This window comes from Ranitomeya variabilis, chromosome 5 (genome assembly GCF_051348905.1).
Source record: "Ranitomeya variabilis isolate aRanVar5 chromosome 5, aRanVar5.hap1, whole genome shotgun sequence".
Taxonomy (NCBI): domain Eukaryota; kingdom Metazoa; phylum Chordata; class Amphibia; order Anura; family Dendrobatidae; genus Ranitomeya; species Ranitomeya variabilis.
Genome location: NC_135236.1, coordinates 672,522,121 through 672,544,778, shown reverse-complemented (window position 1 = coordinate 672,544,778; position 22,658 = coordinate 672,522,121). Strand labels below are relative to the sequence as shown.

General features: G+C 46.7%; 1 protein-coding gene and 1 pseudogene across 1 annotated transcript in view; one reads left to right on the top strand and one right to left on the bottom strand.

Annotated features, from left to right (window-relative positions):
* The window catches only part of LARGE1 (LARGE xylosyl- and glucuronyltransferase 1), a 431,493-nt gene that overhangs the window by 61,740 nt on the left and 347,095 nt on the right, over window positions 1–22,658 (bottom strand). The window lies entirely within an intron of this gene.
* Window positions 2,612–5,858, top strand: LOC143776939 (E3 ubiquitin/ISG15 ligase TRIM25-like; annotated as a pseudogene).

The following is a 22,658-nucleotide window of genomic DNA, read 5'->3' as shown; positions in this document are numbered from 1 at the left end:
ACGGAGCTGTGGGGGAATCAAACTGTATATACTGGGGTTGTGAGGCCCTCATACTGTGTAAAGAGAGCTGTGGAGACATCATACCATATTGTTGGGGCATCAGACATTGCTGGGGTCTCTCTGGGGTCTTTGTTTGGGGAAATTCACTATGGAGATATCATACTGTATGTGTGGGGAGCATTTTGGGGGCATCATACTTTATAACTACGCAGTTATTCCCGATATCTATTGCTATTGACATATACAGCTCTGGCAAAAGTGAAGAGACCACTGCAAAATGTTCAGTTTATCTGATTTTTCTCTTTAAAGGTATATTTTTTAGTAAAATGTAAATTGTTCATTTATTCTATAAACTTCTGACAACATGTCTCCGAATTTCCAAGCAATAAATTTTGTATTTATTTTCAGAAAATGAGAAATGGTCAAAAGAACAAAAAATGCATTGCTTGCAGATCTCAAATAATGCAAAATAAAAATACAAGTTCATAATCGTTTAGAAACAACAATACTAATGTTTTAACTCAGGAAGAGTTCAGAAATCAATATTTTGTGGAATAACCATGATTTTTAATAACAGCTTTCATGCGTCTTGGCAGCTTTCCTCCAGTCTTTCACACTGCTTTTGGGTGACCTTATGCCACTCCTGGTACAATAATGTCAGCAGTTGTTCTTTGTTTGATGGCTTGTGACTATCCATCATCCTCTTGATTACATTCCAGAGGTTTTCAATGGGGTTCAGGTCTGGAGATTGGGCGGCCATGACAGGGATTTGATGTGGTGGTCCTTCATCCACACCTTGATTGACCTAGCTGTGTGGCATGGCGCATTGTCCTGCTGGAAAAAAACAGTCCTCAGAGTTGGGGAACATTGCCTGAGCAGAAGGAATCAACTATTTTTCCAGGATAACCTTTGATTCATACGTCCTTCGCAAAGAACAACCTGCCCAATTCCAGCTTTGCTGAAGCATCCCCAGATCATCACCGATCCTCCACCAAATTTCACAGTGGGTGCAAGACACTGTGGCTTATACGCCTCTCCATGTCTCCTCCGTCTAACCATTACACGACCAGGTGTTGGACAAAGCTGAAAATTAGACTCATCAGAGAAGATTACCTTACTCCAATCCTCTATGGTCCAATCCTTATGGTTTTTGGTAACCTTCAGCCTGGCTCTTCTTTGCTTCTCATTGATGAAAGGCTTTTTCCTAGCTTTACATGACTTGAGTCCTGCCTCTAGGAGCCTGTTACGAACTGTTCTTGCCGTGCACTTCACCAGTGCCATTTGCCATTCCTTTTGTAGGTCACTTGATGTCATCCTGCGGTTGCTGAGTGACATTCGAATAAGATGATGGTCATCCCAGTCAGTGGAGAGTCTTTTTCGCCCTCTGCCGGTCTGTAGCTTTGTTGTCCCGAATTGACCTTGTTGTAATGGACTACCGTCTTAGAAATTGACCTTGTTGTGATGGACTACCGTCTTAGAAATTTTAAGGATGGAGGCAACATGACGCTCACTGTATTCCTCTGCTAGTAAAGCCAGAATTGAGCCCTCCTTTTTCCCACTCAAGACTTTTCAATTTCTTTGGCATGGTTAAAAGTTATATTTTCATTCCTATTACTTTTGGGATATTACTAGCACTTGTTTTGCCATCCAGCTTGTCCTATTACACGAGGATTGTGAACACCACAGCAGTTTTTTTTTTACTTTCCTTCGTTAAATAAGATTTGGTTCAGGTGATCACCTAATCAGAAGCACATTAAGTAGAATAAGGAGTCCTCTGGTTGGAATTCAACGGACCCTGCAATGGAATGGCTGTCAGACATGGAGAGATGATGATTTTTATAAAACTGTGCAGTGGGCTCTTAATTTTTGCCAGAACTGTATATCATTTTTATGTCCATATCCTATTTTGATGCTATTGACTCATAGTTACATAGGTTGAAAAACAGACCCGGTCCATCAAGTTCAACGTTTCTCCACTAATTGTACATTTTGTCACTAATTTAACTATAACCCGCAATGTTATGTGTCTTTTTTATATATGTTCTTATCCTTTTTTTGCCTTAATAAAGATGTATACATTTTGTTAAATACATTTTTGTGCCAAATCTGCTGAATGCTTGCTATTTCTAGATTGGGTATGCAGTATCTAAACTTATTCCGTGTGATACTGTGTGTTGACCCATGTATCTAATCTTATAAAGTATGATACTGTCTAATTTAACTGGCCTATACTATTGGTCTTGGACTGCTGCATCCAAGCCTTTCATGGGAGATATCAGACTGCTGAGCCGTGTATCCAAGTCACATACTTATAAGCTGACCGTGTAACCTACGGTACAGATTGCCGAATCTCACGTGGTGCTTGCACCAGAACTGGGCAGATAGGACCGACCTCTGCCCGGATCGGAGTATCTCCGGGCTGACACTATCACGATGGAGTTTGACAACTTCTAAGGCAGTGACGGCTCAGATACGTGTCATTTCGCTCAAAGCAGTAGAGGAATGAACATTGCTCACATACCTGGCACGTCTATCCACACGGGTGGGTGTGGACTGAGCCTCGTTATTTTTGTGTAACGCTTAAAGTTTCATTTCTCGCAACTGCTGTCAGCCATGGAGTTTGCTACTCCGAGAAATGAGATGGACTGCTCCATCTGCCTGAGCCTTTATACCGATCTTGTAACCCTGAAATGTGGACACAACTTCTGCTGGGCCTGTATTGATCGTGTGCTGGATAAACAGGACAAGTCTGGAGTTTATTCCTGCCCAGAATGCGGAGAAGAGCTTTGGTCGCGGCCTACATTGAAGAAGAACCACAAAACAAGTAACATTGTGGAGAGAGTCAGGTCTACTGAGGCAGCTGGCAAGGAGGTCTTCCAGATCTATTGCACTCACTGCATTCACTCTCCTGTACCTGCTGTTAGATCCTGTCTGCACTGCGAAGCTTCTCTATGTGATAATCACCTGAGAGTTCACAGTAAGGCAGCAGAACATGTCCTCACTGAGCCCAGCACTTCCTTGGAGAGCAGAAAATGTTCTGTTCATAAGAAGATCCTGGAATATTACTGCACTGAGGACCATGTTTGTATCTGTGTGTCCTGCAGTTTGACTGGAGAACATCGTGGACATCAAATAGAGACTTTAGATGAGGCTTCACTCAAGAAGAAGGAGCAGATGAGAATAGTCGTGGACAATCTGGTTTCGAAAAGGAAAGGAAAAGAGTCAAGGATTCAGGCTTTGCATAACCACATCACAAACGTCCATGACAGAGCTGACAACGTAGGTCAGACTATTTCGCAGTTCTTTACAGACATCAGGAGCCAGGTGGACGACCTGGAGAAGAGGGTCAACTCATGAGTGAGATCTCCAGGCAGGAGAAGCAGGTGTCACTGTCAGTCTCTGATCTGATCAAACAGCTGGAAAAGGAGATTGAAGACTTCTCTGGGGTGATGGAATCTATTCAGCAGATGTGGGATATCAAGGATCCACTCATTGTCTTAAAAGCCCAGGAGCTGGAAAGATCTGACATATGCGAGGTGGATGCCTTTATGAGACATGATGTCCATACCGTGGGAGATCTGGATAGACTCGTTATCTCTACGATGATACGCACAGCCATGGAAAGAGTTGCCCAAGAGATAGAGTTCAGAGGCTTCAAGATGCCTGATGCTCCCAATATCTTACTGGGTATCAACACTGCAGGAAATGATGTAGCGGTGTCTGAAGACCTCAAAGTGGCCTCTTGGCCCGGAATAAGCCAAAATCGTCTAGATACTCCCCAAATATTTCAGTCTTGTCAAGTGTTAAGCGAGGACTTTTTTTTCTCGGGAAACCATTTCTTGGAGCTGGAAAGCATTGACGGAGGAGACTGGTGTGTAGGAATGAGCTATGCCAATATAGACAGGAAAGGGGAGCATTGCGTCATCGGTCAAAACGATAAGTCATGGGCACTCCGTCTATGGAGCAATCAATACTCTGTGATTCACGACTCAAAAGTCATCCAGCTCCCAGTTCAGCATTCCTGCAAGAAACTAGGTCTGTATCTGGATTACGAGGCCGGACAGTTGTCCTTTTATGAAATGTGTGACCCAATCAGACACTTACACACCTTCTATGCCACCTTCACCGAGCCCCTTCATGTTCTGTGTTGGGTACTTGGCAGTTCTTTAAGGTTCAGTAGAGGAAAGGATGACAACTGAAGGTATGGAAGAAACTTCTACAAAAACGAGACTTGACCATTTACCTGTTCACACTAGTTCTCCATACAAATTAAAGTTCAAAACTTCGAAATTTTGTAGACTCAGAATGAGTATCTTATACATAAGGGGACCTCTTCACTGCCTGATGTCTGGGGAAGAAGGATGGTATATGTGGTCCTCATTTTCTCAGGGATGATAAGCCACCAGAGGTGACATCAATTTCCTTGACCAAAGATCGGGAGACATAACGGTCAGAGTGTGTATGGGAACCTTTAGGACCATTTTTGAGATATGACCAACGTTCGATGATTCATTATAGAGATTTTGTCACACCTCAGCATGGGATGAGGCGACCTGACAACCTCATTTGGTGCCAATGTCTGCCTGTTTTTTTCCACTTGACCATAAATTTCCGAATTTGGTCTTGGACGGGAACCCAATTGTTGTCCTTATGGGTACTAGAATGTATTGTAAAGGAGCCATGGACCTTAAGTCGTGAGTAATGGTCGATATATAGTAGGGTCAGGTGTCGGGGTCAAATTAAAGCTTAACATACATCCATTTCCTTTATTTTTAATCTGTATTGATGCCAAGTTCATTGCTGATTATTTGTATATTATGTCTTTACGGCAGTCAGAGATCCTTTTTTTTCTATCCTATCCTCTCCAGAAGCTTAGAATTTTAGGATAAAAGTTTCCTGACCTACTACGGCTAGAGGGAGCTCGCCGCATACATTGTCGGCATAGAGCTTAATGGATAAGTTGTATGCAGTATGCTCCGGAGCTCCCTCTAGTGGTGACCGCAGGAAGATGCAATTTTGCTTCTTGACTCTGGTTCCTCAGGGAACTTGGAGCTCTGTATCTAAATAAAGTCTCAGATAGAATGCTCTATCTGGCGGAATTTAGTAAATGCCTTGTCTGATAGAAGTGTAAATGGAGCCGCTCCGGCCACTTGCTCGCTTTGTGTCTCACTCTCTTGAAGGTCAGCGGTGGGGCAGCGCCTCCGCTGTGCCAGCTTACTGCGGAAGGCGAGCAGATGGCGTGAATGTTCAGCTGAGTTTTAAATACAATGCACCGGGGGCTTTGTGAAAATCACCCGCATTCACGGAGGAATAGATAGGGAGGAGAAGGCGCAGAGTCCGGGGTGGGGAGGAGGGAGAAGAGGATCGGAACGGAATGTTACTAAAGGAATCCTCTTGTTATTTGTAAATAAAGTTCTGCAGATTTGAATCCCGCCGTGATGGCTCCAAGGCTAGAAACATCGCGGTCTTTATTTTAATGAGGCTATGCTGCAATACCAGACACAACCTAAGGACGTAAGGGGCGCTGTTTTTGGACAAAAAAAATTCTAATCTTAAATTCTGAACTAATCGATCTCTGGCAGCTTTGTAGACAAGGGGGTCTTTTTTTTAAATTTCTGAATCAGCAGGAAATTGAACGATTCATAGTATAATCAGGATGGTAAAATATTCAATATTCTAAATAATCAGAGGACGGCAGTAAATCCTGATTATTAGAATACGGAACTTGTTTTTTATGTTAATTGTAGTGGATAATAATCTGTATTTGTCAGTTTCGGAGCAGAAATGATGAAACGCACATGATGGTTATTGTGATTTACTGAGAGATAAAAAATAAAGGGTTTTTATTGGGAAATGAAACGTCTTCTTAAAGGGAACCCACCCTTTGAATACTGTGATGGCAGCTGCTTGACGCATAAATCAATGGTATCTGGGAGCCCTGAGTGCCCCTTATACCCAGTATCAGCAGAGTGCCCCCTTATACCCAGTATCAGAAGAGTGCCCCTTATACTCAGTATCAGCAGAGTGCCCCTTATACTCAGTATCAGCAGAGTGCCCCTTATACTCAGGATCAGCAGAGTGCCCCTTATACTCAGTATCAGCAGAGTGCCCCTAATACTCAGTATCAGCAGAGTGCCCCTTATACTCAGTATCAGCAGAGTGCCCCTTATACTCAGTATCAGCAGAGTGCCCCTTATACTCAGTATCAGTAGAGTCCCCTTATATACAGTATCAGCAGAGTGCCCCTTATATACAGAATCAACAGAGTGCCCCTTATACCCAGTATCAGCAGAGTGCCCCTTATACTCAGTATCGGCAGAGTGCCCCTTATACTCAGTATCAGCAGAGTGCCCCCTTATAACCAGTATCAGCAGAGTGCCCCTTATACCCAGTATCAGCAGAGTGCCCCCTTATACCCAGTATCAGCAGAGTGCCCCTTATACTCAGTATCAGCAGAGTCCCTTATATACAGTATCAGCAGAGTGCCCCTTATACTCAGTATCAGCAGAGTGCCCCTTATACTCAGTATCAGCAGAGTGCCCCTTATACTCAGTATCAGTAGAGTCCCCTTATATACAGTATCAGCAGAGTGCCCCTTATATACAGAATCAACAGAGTGCCCCTTATACCCAGTATCAGCAGAGTGCCCCTTATACTCAGTATCGGCAGAGTGCCCCTTATACTCAGTATCAGCAGAGTGCCCCCTTATAACCAGTATCAGCAGAGTGCCCCTTATACCCAGTATCAGCAGAGTGCCCCCTTATACCCAGTATCAGCAGAGTGCCCCTTATACTCAGTATCAGCAGAGTCCCTTATATACAGTATCAGCAGAGTGCCCCTTATACTCAGTATCAGCAGAGTGCCCCTTATACTCAGTATCAGCAGAGTGCCCCTTATACTCAGTATCAGTAGAGTCCCCTTATATACAGTATCAGCAGAGTGCCCCTTATATACAGAATCAGCAGAGTGCCCCTTATACCCAGTATCAGCAGAGTGCCCCTTATACTCAGTATCAGCAGAGTGCCCCCTTATACCCAGTATCGGCAGAGTGCCCCTTATACCCAGTATCAGCAGAGTGCCCCCTTATACCCAGTATCAGCAGAGTGCCCCTTATACTCAGTATCAGCAGAGTCCCTTATATACAGTATCAGCAGAGTGCCCCTTATACTCAGTATCAGCAGATTGCCCCTTATACTCAGTATCAGCAGAGTGCCCCTTATACTCAGTATCAGTAGAGTCCCCTTATATACAGTATCAGCAGAGTGCCCCTTATACTCAGTATCAGCAGAGTGCCCCTTATATACAGAATCAGCAGAGTGCCCCTTATACCCAGTATCAGCAGAGTGCCCCTTATACTCAGTATCGGCAGAGTGCCCCTTATACCCAGTATCAGCAGAGTGCCCCCTTATACCCAGTATCAGCAGAGTGCCCCTTATACTCAGTATCAGCAGAGTCCCTTATATACAGTATCAGCAGAGTGCCCCTTATACTCAGTATCAGCAGAGTGCCCCTTATACTCAGTATCAGCAGAGTGCCCCTTATACTCAGTATCAGTAGAGTCCCCTTATATACAGTATCAGCAGAGTGCCCCTTATATACAGAATCAACAGAGTGCCCCTTATACCCAGTATCAGCAGAGTGCCCCTTATACTCAGTATCGGCAGAGTGCCCCTTATACTCAGTATCAGCAGAGTGCCCCTTATACCCAGTATCAGCAGAGTGCCCCCTTATACCCAGTATCAGCAGAGTGCCCCTTATACTCAGTATCAGCAGAGTCCCTTATATACAGTATCAGCAGAGTGCCCCTTATACTCAGTATCAGCAGATTGCCCCTTATACTCAGTATCAGCAGAGTGCCCCTTATACTCAGTATCAGCAGAGTGCCCCTTATACCCAGTATCAGCAGAGTGCCCCCTTATACCCAGTATCAGCAGAGTGCCCCTTATACTCAGTATCAGCAGAGTCCCTTATATACAGTATCAGCAGAGTGCCCCTTATACTCAGTATCAGCAGAGTGCCCCTTATACTCAGTATCAGTAGAGTCCCCTTATATACAATATCAGCAGAGTGCCCCTTATATACAGAATCAGCAGAGTGCCCCTTATACCCAGTATCAGCAGAGTGCCCCTTATACTCAGTATCGGCAGAGTGCCCCTTATACTCAGTATCAGCAGAGTGCCCCTTATACCCAGTATCGGCAGAGTGCACCTTATACTCAGTATCAGCAGAGTGCCCCTTATACTCAGTATCAGCAGAGTGCCCCTTATATACAGAATCAGCAGAGTGCCCCTTATACTCAGTATCGGCAGAGTGCCCCTTATACTCAGTATCAGCAGAGTGCCCCCTTATACCCAGTATCAGCAGAGTGCCCCCTTATACCCAGTATCAGCAGAGTACCCCTTATACTCAGTATCAGCAGAGTCCCTTATATACAGTATCAGCAGAGTGCCCCTTATACTCAGTATCAGCAGAGTGCCCCTTATACTCAGTATCAGTAGAGTCACCTTATATACAGTATCAGCAGAGTGCCCCTTATATACAGAATCAGCAGAGTACCCCTTATACCCAGTATCAGCAGAGTGCCCCTTATACTCAGTATCGGCAGAGTGCCCCTTATACTCAGTATCAGCAGAGTGCCCCTTATACCCAGTATCGGCAGAGTGCCCCTTATACTCAGTATCAGCAGAGTGCCCCTTATACCCAGTATCGGCAGAGTGCCCCTTAGACTCAGTATCAGCAGAGTGCCCCTTATATACAGTATCAGCAGAGTGCCCCTTATATACAATATCAGCAGTGCCCCTTATACCCAGTATCAGCAGTGTCCCTTATACCCAGTATCAGCAGAGTGCCCCTTATACCCAGTATCAACAGAGTGCCCTCTTATATACAGTATCAGCAGTGCCCCTTATACCCAGTATCAGCAGAGTGCCCCTTATACCCAGTATCAGCAGAGTGCCCCTTATATACAGTATCAGCAGTGCCCCTTATACCCAGTATCAGCAGTGTCCCTTATACCCAGTATCAGCAGAGTGCCCCTTATACCCAGTATCAACAGAGTGCCCTCTTATATACAGTATCAGCAGTGCCCCTTATACCCAGTATCAGCAGAGTGCCCTCTTATATACAGTATCAGCAGTGCCCCTTATACCCAGTATCAGCAGAGTGCCCCTTATATACAGTATCAGCAGAGTGCCCCTTATACTCAGTATCAGCAGAGTGCCCCTTATACTCAGTATCGGCAGAGTGCCCCTTATACTCAGTATCAGCAGAGTGCCCCTTATACTCAGTATCAGCAGAGTGCCCCTTATACTCAGTATCAGCAGAGTGCCCCTTATACTCAGTATCAGTAGAGTCCCCTTATATACAGTATCAGCAGAGTGCCCCTTATACTCAGTATCAGCAGAGTGCCCCTTATATACAGAATCAGCAGAGTGCCCCTTATACCCAGTATCAGCAGAGTGCCCCTTATACTCAGTATCGGCAGAGTGCCCCTTATACTCAGTATCAGCAGAGTGCCCCTTTATACCCAGTATCAGCAGAGTGCCCCCTTATACCCAGTATCAGCAGAGTGCCCCTTATACTCAGTATCAGCAGAGTCCCTTATATACAGTATCAGCAGAGTGCCCCTTATACTCAGTATCAGCAGAGTGCCCCTTATACTCAGTATCGGCAGAGTGCCCCTTATACTCAGTATCAGCAGAGTGCCCCTTATACCCAGTATCGGGAGAGTGCCCCTTATACTCAGTATCAGCAGAGTGCCCCTTATACTCAGTATCAGCAGAGTGCCCCTTATATACAGAATCAGCAGAGTGCCCCTTATACCCAGTATCAGCAGAGTGCCCCTTATACTCAGTATCGGCAGAGTGCCCCTTATACCCAGTATCAGCAGAGTGCCCCCTTATACCCAGTATCAGCAGAGTGCCCCTTATACTCAGTATCAGCAGAGTCCCTTATATACAGTATCAGCAGAGTGCCCCTTATACTCAGTATCAGCAGAGTGCCCCTTATACTCAGTATCAGCAGAGTGCCCCTTATACTCAGTATCAGTAGAGTCCCCTTATATACAGTATCAGCAGAGTGCCCCTTATATACAGAATCAACAGAGTGCCCCTTATACCCAGTATCAGCAGAGTGCCCCTTATACTCAGTATCGGCAGAGTGCCCCTTATACTCAGTATCAGCAGAGTGCCCCTTATACCCAGTATCAGCAGAGTGCCCCCTTATACCCAGTATCAGCAGAGTGCCCCTTATACTCAGTATCAGCAGAGTCCCTTATATACAGTATCAGCAGAGTGCCCCTTATACTCAGTATCAGCAGATTGCCCCTTATACTCAGTATCAGCAGAGTGCCCCTTATACTCAGTATCAGCAGAGTGCCCCTTATACCCAGTATCAGCAGAGTGCCCCCTTATACCCAGTATCAGCAGAGTGCCCCTTATACTCAGTATCAGCAGAGTCCCTTATATACAGTATCAGCAGAGTGCCCCTTATACTCAGTATCAGCAGAGTGCCCCTTATACTCAGTATCAGTAGAGTCCCCTTATATACAATATCAGCAGAGTGCCCCTTATATACAGAATCAGCAGAGTGCCCCTTATACCCAGTATCAGCAGAGTGCCCCTTATACTCAGTATCGGCAGAGTGCCCCTTATACTCAGTATCAGCAGAGTGCCCCTTATACCCAGTATCGGCAGAGTGCACCTTATACTCAGTATCAGCAGAGTGCCCCTTATACTCAGTATCAGCAGAGTGCCCCTTATATACAGAATCAGCAGAGTGCCCCTTATACTCAGTATCGGCAGAGTGCCCCTTATACTCAGTATCAGCAGAGTGCCCCCTTATACCCAGTATCAGCAGAGTGCCCCCTTATACCCAGTATCAGCAGAGTACCCCTTATACTCAGTATCAGCAGAGTCCCTTATATACAGTATCAGCAGAGTGCCCCTTATACTCAGTATCAGCAGAGTGCCCCTTATACTCAGTATCAGTAGAGTCCCCTTATATACAGTATCAGCAGAGTGCCCCTTATATACAGAATCAGCAGAGTACCCCTTATACCCAGTATCAGCAGAGTGCCCCTTATACTCAGTATCGGCAGAGTGCCCCTTATACTCAGTATCAGCAGAGTGCCCCTTATACCCAGTATCGGCAGAGTGCCCCTTATACTCAGTATCAGCAGAGTGCCCCTTATACCCAGTATCGGCAGAGTGCCCCTTAGACTCAGTATCAGCAGAGTGCCCCTTATATACAATATCAGCAGTGCCCCTTATACCCAGTATCAGCAGTGTCCCTTATACCCAGTATCAGCAGAGTGCCCCTTATACCCAGTATCAACAGAGTGCCCTCTTATATACAGTATCAGCAGTGCCCCTTATACCCAGTATCAGCAGAGTGCCCCTTATACCCAGTATCAGCAGAGTGCCCCTTATATACAGTATCAGCAGTGCCCCTTATACCCAGTATCAGCAGTGTCCCTTATACCCAGTATCAGCAGAGTGCCCCTTATACCCAGTATCAACAGAGTGCCCTCTTATATACAGTATCAGCAGTGCCCCTTATACCCAGTATCAGCAGAGTGCCCTCTTATATACAGTATCAGCAGTGCCCCTTATACCCAGTATCAGCAGAGTGCCCCTTATATACAGTATCAGCAGAGTGCCCCTTATACTCAGTATCAGCAGAGTGCCCCTTATACTCAGTATCGGCAGAGTGCCCCTTATACTCAGTATCAGCAGAGTGCCCCTTATACTCAGTATCAGCAGAGTGCCCCTTATACTCAGTATCAGCAGAGTGCCCCTTATACTCAGTATCAGTAGAGTCCCCTTATATACAGTATCAGCAGAGTGCCCCTTATACTCAGTATCAGCAGAGTGCCCCTTATATACAGAATCAGCAGAGTGCCCCTTATACCCAGTATCAGCAGAGTGCCCCTTATACTCAGTATCGGCAGAGTGCCCCTTATACTCAGTATCAGCAGAGTGCCCCCTTATACCCAGTATCAGCAGAGTGCCCCCTTATACCCAGTATCAGCAGAGTGCCCCTTATACTCAGTATCAGCAGAGTCCCTTATATACAGTATCAGCAGAGTGCCCCTTATACTCAGTATCAGCAGAGTGCCCCTTATACTCAGTATCGGCAGAGTGCCCCTTATACTCAGTATCAGCAGAGTGCCCCTTATACCCAGTATCGGGAGAGTGCCCCTTATACTCAGTATCAGCAGAGTGCCCCTTATACTCAGTATCAGCAGAGTGCCCCTTATATACAGAATCAGCAGAGTGCCCCTTATACTCAGTATCGGCAGAGTGCCCCTTATACTCAGTATCAGCAGAGTGCCCCCTTATACCCAGTATCAGCAGAGTGCCCCCTTATAGCCAGTATCAGCAGAGTACCCCTTATACTCAGTATCAGCAGAGTCCCTTATATACAGTATCAGCAGAGTGCCCCTTATACTCAGTATCAGCAGAGTGCCCCTTATACTCAGTATCAGTAGAGTCCCCTTATATACAGTATCAGCAGAGTGCCCCTTATATACAGAATCAGCAGAGTGCCCCTTATACTCAGTATCAGCAGAGTGCCCCTTATACCCAGAATCGGCAGAGTGCCCCTTATACTCAGCATCAGCAGAGTGCCCCTTATACCCAGTATCGGCAGAGTGCCCCTTAGACTCAGTATCAGCAGAGTGCCCCTTATACTCAGTATCAGCAGAGTGCCCTCTTATATACAGTATCAGCAGTGCCCCTTATACCCAGTATCAGCAGAGTGCCCTCTTATATACAGTATCAGCAGTGCCCCTTATATACAGTATTAGCAGAGTGCCCCCTTATACCCAGTATCAGCAGAGTGCCCCTTATATACAGTATCAGCAGTGCCCCTTATACCCAGTATCAGCAGTGTCCCTTATACCCAGTATCAGCAGAGTGCCCCTTATACCCAGTATCAGCAGAGTGCCCTCTTATATACAGTATCAGCAGTGCCCCTTATACCCAGTATCAGCAGAGTGCCCTCTTATATACAGTATCAGCAGTGCCCCTTATATACAGTATTAGCAGAGTGCCCCCTTATACCCAGTATCAGCAGAGTGCCCCTTATATACAGAATCAGCAGAGTGCCCCTTATATACAATATCAGCAGAGTGCCCCCTTATATATAGTATCAGCAGAGTGCCCCTTATATACAGTATCAGCAGTGCCCCTTATACCCAGTATCAGCAGAGTGCCCCTTATATACAGAATCAGCAGAGTGCCCCTTATATACAGTATCAGCAGAGTGCCCCTTATATACAGAATAAGCAGAGTGCCCCCTTATATACAGTATCAGCAGAGTGCCGCTTATATACAGTATCAGCAGTGCCCCTTATACCCAGTATCAGCAGAGTGCCCCCTTATACCCAGTATCAGCAGAGTGCCCCTTATACCCAGTATCAGCAGAGTGCCCCTTATATACAGTATCAGCAGTGCCCTTTATACACAGTATCAGCAGAGTGCCCCCTTATACTCAGTATCGGCAGAATGCCCCTTATACTCAGTATCAGCAGAGTGTCCCCTTATACCCAGTATCAGCAGAGTGCCCCTTATACCCAGTATCAGCAGAGTGCCCCTTATATACAGTATCAGCAGTGCCCCTTATACACAGTATCAGCAGAGTGCCCCTTATACCCAGTATCGGCAGAGTGCCCCTTATACTCAGTATCAGCAGAGTGCCCCTTATACTCAGTATCAGCAGATTGCCCCTTATATACAGAATCAGCAGAGTGCCCTTTATACTCAGTATCGGCAGAGTGCCCCTTATACTCAGTATCAGCAGAGTGCCCCCTTATACCCAGTATCAGCAGAGTGCCCCCTTATACCCAGTATCAGCAGAGTGCCCCCTTATACCCAGTATCAGCAGAGTACCCCTTATACTCAGTATCAGCAGAGTCCCTTAAGTACAGTATCAGCAGAGTGCCCCTTATACTCAGTATCAGCAGAGTGCCCCTTATACTCAGTATCAGTAGAGTCCCCTTATATACAGTATCAGCAGAGTGCCCCTTATATACAGAATCAGCAGAGTGCCCCTTATACCCAGTATCAGCAGAGTGCCCCTTATACTCAGTATCGGCAGAGTGCTCCTTATACTCAGTATCGGCAGAGTGCCCCTTATACCCAGTATCGGCAGAGTGCCCCTTATACTCTACTCAGTATCAGCAGAGTGCCCCTTATACCCAGTATCGGCAGAGTGCCCCTTAGACTCAGTATCAGCAGAGTGCCCCTTATACTCAGTATCAGCAGAGTGCCCCTTATATACAGTATGAGCAGAGTGCCCCTTATATACAGTACCAGCAGTGCCCCTTATACCCAGTATCAGCAGAGTGCCCCCTTATACCCAGTATCAGCAGAGTGCCCCTTATACCCAGTATCGGCAGAGTGCCCCTTAGACTCAGTATCAGCAGAGTGCCCCTTATACTCAGTATCAGCAGAGTGCCCCTTATATACAGTATGAGCAGAGTGCCCCTTATACCCAGTATCAGCAGAGTGCCCCCTTATACCCAGTATCAGCAGAGTGCCCCTTATACCCAGTATCAGCAGAGTGCCCCTTATATACAGTATCAGCAGTGCCCCTTATGCACAGTATCAGCAGAGTGCCCCCTTATACTCAGTATCGGCAGAATGCCCCTTATACTCAGTATCAGCAGAGTGCCCCTTATACCCAGTATCGGCAGAGTGCCCCTTATACTCAGTATCAGCAGAGTGCCCCTTATATACAGAATCAGTAGAGTGCCCCTTATACTCAGTATCGGCAGAGTGCCCCTTATACTCAGTATCAGCAGAGTGCCCCCTTATACCCAGTATCAGCAGAGTGCCCCCTTATACCCAGTATCAGCAGAGTACCCCTTATACTCAGTATCAGCAGAGTCCCTTAAGTACAGTATCAGCAGAGTGCCCCTTATACTCAGTATCAGCAGAGTGCCCCTTATACTCAGTATCAGTAGAGTCCCCTTATATACAGTATCAGCAGAGTGCCCCTTATATACAGAATCAGCAGTGTGCCCCTTATACCCAGTATCAGCAGAGTGCCCCTTATACTCAGTATCGGCAGAGTGCTCCTTATACTCAGTATCGGCAGAGTGCCCCTTATACCCAGTATCGGCAGAGTGCCCCTTATACTCAGTATCAGCAGAGTGCCCCTTATACCCAGTATCGGCAGAGTGCCCCTTAGACTCAGTATCAGCAGAGTGCCCCTTATACTCAGTATCAGCAGAGTGCCTCTTATATACAGTATCAGCAGTGCCCCTTATACACAGTATCAGCAGAGTGCCCCTTATACCCAGTATCGGCAGAGTGCCCCTTAGACTCAGTATCAGCAGAGTGCCCCTTATACTCAGTATCAGCAGAGTGCCCCTTATATACAGTATGAGCAGAGTGCCCCTTATATACAGTACCAGCAGTGCCCCTTATACCCAGTATCAGCAGAGTGCCCCCTTATACCCAGTATCAGCAGAGTGCCCCCTTATACCCAGTATCGGCAGAGTGCCCCTTAGACTCAGTATCAGCAGAGTGCCCCTTATACTCAGTATCAGCAGAGTGCCCCTTATATACAGTATGAGCAGAGTGCCCCTTATACCCAGTATCAGCAGAGTGCCCCCTTATACCCAGTATCAGCAGAGTGCCCCTTATATACAGTATCAGCAGTGCCCCTTATACACAGTATCAGCAGAGTGCCCCCTTATACTCAGTATCGGCAGAATGCCCCTTATACTCAGTATCAGCAGAGTGCCCCTTATACCCAGTATCGGCAGAGTGCCCCTTATACTCAGTATCAGCAGAGTGCCCCTTATACTCAGTATCAGCAGAGTGCCCCTTATATACAGAATCAGCAGAGTGCCCCTTATACTCAGTATCGGCAGAGTGCCCCTTATACTCAGTATCAGCAGAGTGCCCCCTTATACCCAGTATCAGCAGAGTGCCCCCTTATACCCAGTATCAGCAGAGTACCCCTTATACTCAGTATCAGCAGAGTCCCTTAAGTACAGTATCAGCAGAGTGCCCCTTATACTCAGTATCAGCAGAGTGCCCCTTATACTCAGTATCAGTAGAGTCCCCTTATATACAGTATCAGCAGAGTGCCCCTTATATACAGAATCAGCAGTGTGCCCCTTATACCCAGTATCAGCAGAGTGCCCCTTATACTCAGTATCGGCAGAGTGCTCCTTATACTCAGTATCGGCAGAGTGCCCCTTATACCCAGTATCGGCAGAGTGCCCCTTATACTCAGTATCAGCAGAGTGCCCCTTATACCCAGTATCGGCAGAGTGCCCCTTAGACTCAGTATCAGCAGAGTGCCCCTTATACTCAGTATCAGCAGAGTGCCCCTTATATACAGTATCAGCAGTGCCCCTTATACACAGTATCAGCAGAGTGCCCCCTTATACTCAGTATCGGCAGAATGCCCCTTATACTCAGTATCAGCAGAGTGCCCCTTTATACTCAGTATCGGCAGAATGCCCCTTATACTCAGTATCAGCAGAGTGCCCCTTATACCCAGTATCGGCAGAGTGCCCCTTATACTCAGTATCAGCAGAGTGCCCCTTATACTCAGTATCAGCAGAGTGCCCCTTATACTCAGTATCGGCAGAGTGCCCCTTATACTCAGTATCAGCAGAGTGCCCCCTTATACCCAGTATCAGCAGAGTGCCCCCTTATAGCCAGTATCAGCAGAGTACCCCTTATACTCAGTATCAGCAGAGTCCCTTATATACAGTATCAGCAGAGTGCCCCTTATACTCAGTATCAGCAGAGTGCCCCTTATACTCAGTATCAGTAGAGTCCCCTTATATACAGTATCAGCAGAGTGCCCCTTATATACAGAATCAGCAGAGTGCCCCTTATACTCAGTATCAGCAGAGTGCCCCTTATACCCAGTATCGGCAGAGTGCCCCTTATACTCAGCATCAGCAGAGTGCCCCTTATACCCAGTATCGGCAGAGTGCCCCTTAGACTCAGTATCAGCAGAGTGCCCCTTATACTCAGTATCAGCAGAGTGCCCCTTATATACAGTATCAGCAGAGTGCCCCTTATATACAGTATCAGCAGAGTGCCCCTTATATACAGTACCAGCAGTGCCCCTTATACCCAGTATCAGCAGAGTGCCCCTTATATACAGTATCAGCAGTGCCCCTTATACCCAGTATCAGCAGTGTCCCTTATACCCAGTATCAGCAGAGTGCCCCTTATACCCAGTATCAGCAGAGTGCCCTCTTATATACAGTATCAGCAGTGCCCCTTATACCCAGTATCAGCAGAGTGCCCTCTTATATACAGTATCAGCAGTGCCCCTTATATACAGTATTAGCAGAGTGCCCCCTTATACCCAGTATCAGCAGAGTGCCCCTTATATACAGAATCAGCAGAGTGCCCCTTACATACAATATCAGCAGAGTGCCCCCTTATATATAGTATCAGCAGAGTGCCCCTTATATACAGTATCAGCAGTGCCCCTTATACCCAGTATCAGCAGAGTGCCCCTTATATACAGAATCAGCAGAGTGCCCCTTATATACAGTATCAGCAGAGTGCCCCTTATATACAGAATCAGCAGCGTGCCCCTTATATACAGTATCAGCAGAGTGCCCCCTTATATACAGTATCAGCAGAGTGCCGCTTATATACAGTATCAGCAGTGCCCCTTATACCCAGTATCAGCAGAGTGCCCCCTTATACCCAGTATCAGCAGAGTGCCCCTTATACCCAGTATCAGCAGAGTGCCCCTTATATACAGTATCAGCAGTGCCCCTTATACACAGTATCAGCAGAGTGCCCCCTTATACTCAGTATCGGCAGAATGCCCCTTATACTCAGTATCAGCAGAGTGCCCCCTTATACCCAGTATCAGCAGAGTGCCCCTTATACCCAGTATCAGCAGAGTGCCCCTTATACACAGTATCAGCAGTGCCCCTTATACACAGTATCAGCAGAGTGCCCCTTATACCCAGTATCGGCAGAGTGCCCCTTATACTCAGTATCAGCAGAGTGCCCCTTATACTCAGTATCAGCAGAGTGCCCCTTATATACAGAATCAGCAGAGTGCCCTTTATACTCAGTATCGGCAGAGTGCCCCTTATACTCAGTATCAGCAGAGTGCCCCCTTATACCCAGTATCAGCAGAGCGCCCCCTTATACCCAGTATCAGCAGAGTGCCCCCTTAAACCCAGTATCAGCATAGTACCCCTTATACTCAGTATCAGCAGAGTCCCTTAAGTACAGTATCAGCAGAGTGCCCCTTATACTCAGTATCAGCAGAGTGCCCCTTATACTCAGTATCAGTAGAGTCCCCTTATATACAGTATCAGCAGAGTGCCCCTTATATACAGAATCAGCAGAGTGCCCCTTATACCCAGTATCGGCAGAGTGCTCCTTATACTCAGTATCGGCAGAGTGCCCCTTATACTCAGTATCAGCAGAGTGCGCCTTATACCCAGTATCGGCAGAGTGCCCCTTAGACTCAGTATCAGCAGAGTGCCCCTTATACTCAGTATCAGCAGAGTGCCCCTTATATACAGTATGAGTAGAGTGCCCCTTATACCCAGTATCAGCAGAGTGCCCCTTATATACAGTATGAGCAGAGTGCCCCTTATATACAGTACCAGCAGTGCCCCTTATACCCAGTATCAGCAGAGTGCCCCCTTATACCCAGTATCAGCAGAGTTCCCCTTATACCCAGTATCGGCAGAGTGCCCCTTATACTCAGTATCAGCAGAGTGCCCCTTATATACAGTATGAGTAGAGTGCCCCTTATACCCAGTATCAGCAGAGTGCCCCCTTATACCCAGTATCAGCAGAGTGCCCCTTATACCCAGTATCAGCAGAGTGCCCCTTATATACAGTATCAGCAGAGAGCCCCTTATATACAGAATCAGCAGAGTGCCCCTTATACTCAGTATCGGCAGAGTGCCCCTTATACTCAGTATCAGCAGAGTGCCCCCTTATACCCAGTATCAGCAGAGTGCCCCCTTATACCCAGTATCAGCAGAGTACCCCTTATACTCAGTATCAGCAGAGTCCCTTAAGTACAGTATCAGCAGAGTGCCCCTTATACTCAGTATCAGCAGAGTGACCCTTATACTCAGTATCAGTAGAGTCCCCTTATATACAGTATCAGCAGAGTGCCCCTTATATACAGAATCAGCAGAGTGCCCCTTATACCCAGTATCAGCAGAGTGCCCCTTATACTCAGTATCGGCAGAGTGCTCCTTATACTCAGTATCGGCAGAGTGCCCCTTATACCCAGTATCGGCAGAGTGCCCCTTATACTCAGTATCAGCAGAGTGCCCCTTATACCTAGTATCGGCAGAGTGCCCCTTAGACTCAGTATCAGCAGAGTGCCCCTTATACTCAGTATCAGCAGAGTGCCCCTTATATACAGTATCAGCAGTGCCCCTTATACACAGTATCAGCAGAGTGCCCCCTTATACTCAGTATCGGCAGAATGCCCCTTATACTCAGTATCAGCAGAGTGCCCCTTATACCCAGTATCGGCAGAGTGCCCCTTATACTCAGTATCAGCAGAGTGCCCCTTATACTCAGTATCAGCAGAGTGCCCCTTATATACAGAATCAGCAGAGTGCCCCTTATACTCAGTATCGGCAGAGTGCCCCTTATACTCAGTATCAGCAGAGTGCCCCCTTATACGCAGTATCAGCAGAGTGCCCCCTTATACCCAGTATCAGCAGAGTACCCCTTATACTCAGTATCAGCAGAGTCCCTTAAGTACAGTATCAGCAGAGTGCCCCTTATACTCAGTATCAGCAGAGTGCCCCTTATACTCAGTATCAGTAGAGTCCCCCTATATACAGTATCAGCAGAGTGCCCCTTATACACAGAATCAGCAGAGTGCCCCTTATACCCAGTATCAGCAGAGTGCCCCTTATACTCAGTATCGGCAGAGTGCTCCTTATACTCAGTATCGGCAGAGTGCCCCTTATACCCAGTATCGGCAGAGTGCCCCTTATACTCAGTATCAGCAGAGTGCCCCTTATACCCAGTATCGGCAGAGTGCCCCTTATACTCAGTATCAGCAGAGTGCCCCTTATACCCAGTATCGGCAGAGTGCCCCTTAGACTCAGTATCAGCAGAGTGCCCCTTATACTCAGTATCAGCAGAGTGCCCCTTATATACAGTATGAGCAGAGTGCCCCTTATATACAGTACCAGCAGTGCCCCTTATACCCAGTATCAGCAGAGTGCCCCTTATATACAGTATCAGCAGTGCCCCTTATACCCAGTATCAGCAGTGTCCCTTATACCCAGTATCAGCAGAGTGCCCCTTATACCCAGTATCAGCAGAGTGCCCTCTTATATACATCATCAGCAGTGCCCCTTATATACAGTATCAGCAGAGTGCCCCTTATATACAGAATCAGCAGAGTGCCCCTTATATACAATATCAGCAGAGTGCCCCCTTATATATAGTATCAGCAGAGTGCCCCTTATATACAGTATCAGCAGTGCCCCTTATACCCAGTATCAGCAGAGTGCCCCTTATATACAGAATCAGCAGAGTGCCCCTTATATACAGTATCAGCAGAGTGCCCCTTATATACAGAATCAGCAGCGTGCCCCTTATATACAGTATCAGCAGCGTGCCCCCTTATATACAGTATCAGCAGAGTGCCCCTTATATACAGTATCAGCAGTGCCCCTTATACCCAGTATCAGCAGAGTGCCCCCTTATACCCAGTATCAGCAGAGTGCCCCTTATACCCAGTATCAGCAGAGTGCCCCTTATATACAGTATCAGCAGAGTGCCCCTTATACCCAGTATCGGCAGAGTGCCCCTTAGACTCAGTATCAGCAGAGTGCCCCTTATACTCAGTATCAGCAGAGTGCCCCTTATATACAGTATGAGCAGAGTGCCCCTTATATACAGTACCAGCAGTGCCCCTTATACCCAGTATCAGCAGAGTGCCCCTTATATACAGTATCAGCAGTGCCCCTTATACCCAGTATCAGCAGTGTCCCTTATACCCAGTATCAGCAGAGTGCCCCTTATACCCAGTATCAGCAGAGTGCCCTCTTATATACAGCATCAGCAGTGCCCCTTATATACAGTATCAGCAGAGTGCCCCTTATATACAGAATCAGCAGAGTGCCCCTTATATACAATATCAGCAGAGTGCCCCCTTATATATAGTATCAGCAGAGTGCCCCTTATATACAGTATCAGCAGTGCCCCTTATACCCAGTATCAGCAGAGTGCCCCTTATATACAGAATCAGCAGAGTGCCCCTTATATACAGTATCAGCAGAGTGCCCCTTATATACAGAATCAGCAGCGTGCCCCTTATATACAGTATCAGCAGCGTGCCCCCTTATATACAGTATCAGCAGAGTGCCCCTTATATACAGTATCAGCAGTGCCCCTTATACCCAGTATCAGCAGAGTGCCCCCTTATACCCAGTATCAGCAGAGTGCCTCTTATACCCAGTATCAGCAGAGTGCCCCTTATATACAGTATCAGCAGAGTGCCCCTTATACACAGTATCAGCAGAGTGCTCATTATATACAGTATCAGCAGAGTTCCCCCTTATACCCAGTATCAGCAGAGTGCCCCTTATATACAGAATCAGCAGAGTGCCCCTTATATACAGAATCAGCAGAGTGCCCCTTATATACAGTATCAGCAGAGTGCCCCTTATACCCAGTATCAGCAGAGTGCCCCTTATATACAGTATCAGCAGAGTGCCCCTTATATACAGTATCAGCAGTGCCCCTTATACACAGTATCAGCAGAGTGCCCCCTTATACTCAGTATCAGCAGAGTGCCCCTTATACCCAGTATCAGCAGAGTGCCCCTTATACTCAGTATCAGCAGTGCCCCTTATACTCAGTATCAGCAGTGCCCCTTATACTCAGTATCAGCAGAGTGCCCCTTATATACAGTATCAGCAGTGCCCCTTATACCCAGTATCAGCAGAGTGCCCCTTACATACAGTATCAGCAGAGTGCCCCTTATACCCAGTATCAGCAGAGTGCCCCTTATATACAGAATCAGCAGAGTGCCCCTTATATACAGTATCAGCAGAGTGCCCCTTATATACAGTATCAGCAGAGTGCCCCTTATATACAGTATCAGCAGAGTGCCCCTTATACCCAGTATCGGCAGAGTGCCCCTTACATACAGTATCAGCAGAGTGCCCCTTATACTCAGTATGTGCAGAGTGCCCCTTATACCCAGTATCAGCAGAGTGCCCCTTACATACAGTATCAGCAGAGTGCCCTCTTATATACAGTATCAGCAGAGTGCCCCTTATATACAGAATCAGCAGAGTGCCCCTTATATACAGTATCAGTAAAGTGCCCCTTATATACAGTATCAGCAGTGCCCCTTATACCCAGTATCAGCAGAGTGCCCCCTATACTCAGTATCAGTATGGTTCCCTCCTCATACAGTCTCTTCTTAAAGCTACAGTCACCTGCTCTCCCAGGCTCTGGATCGTATATTTACTTGCAGATTTGGAGCATTTCTACAATGTTTAAATAAGAAAAATCTCCGCTAAGCACTTTAATCAGAGTGTATAATTAGTGCGGCCACCAGACGACAGAATATACAATCCGCAAATCACAGCCAAAATATTATCAATATCTGGTCTAGATACTGAGGCCCTACAGAGGTTTCTGTCTCAT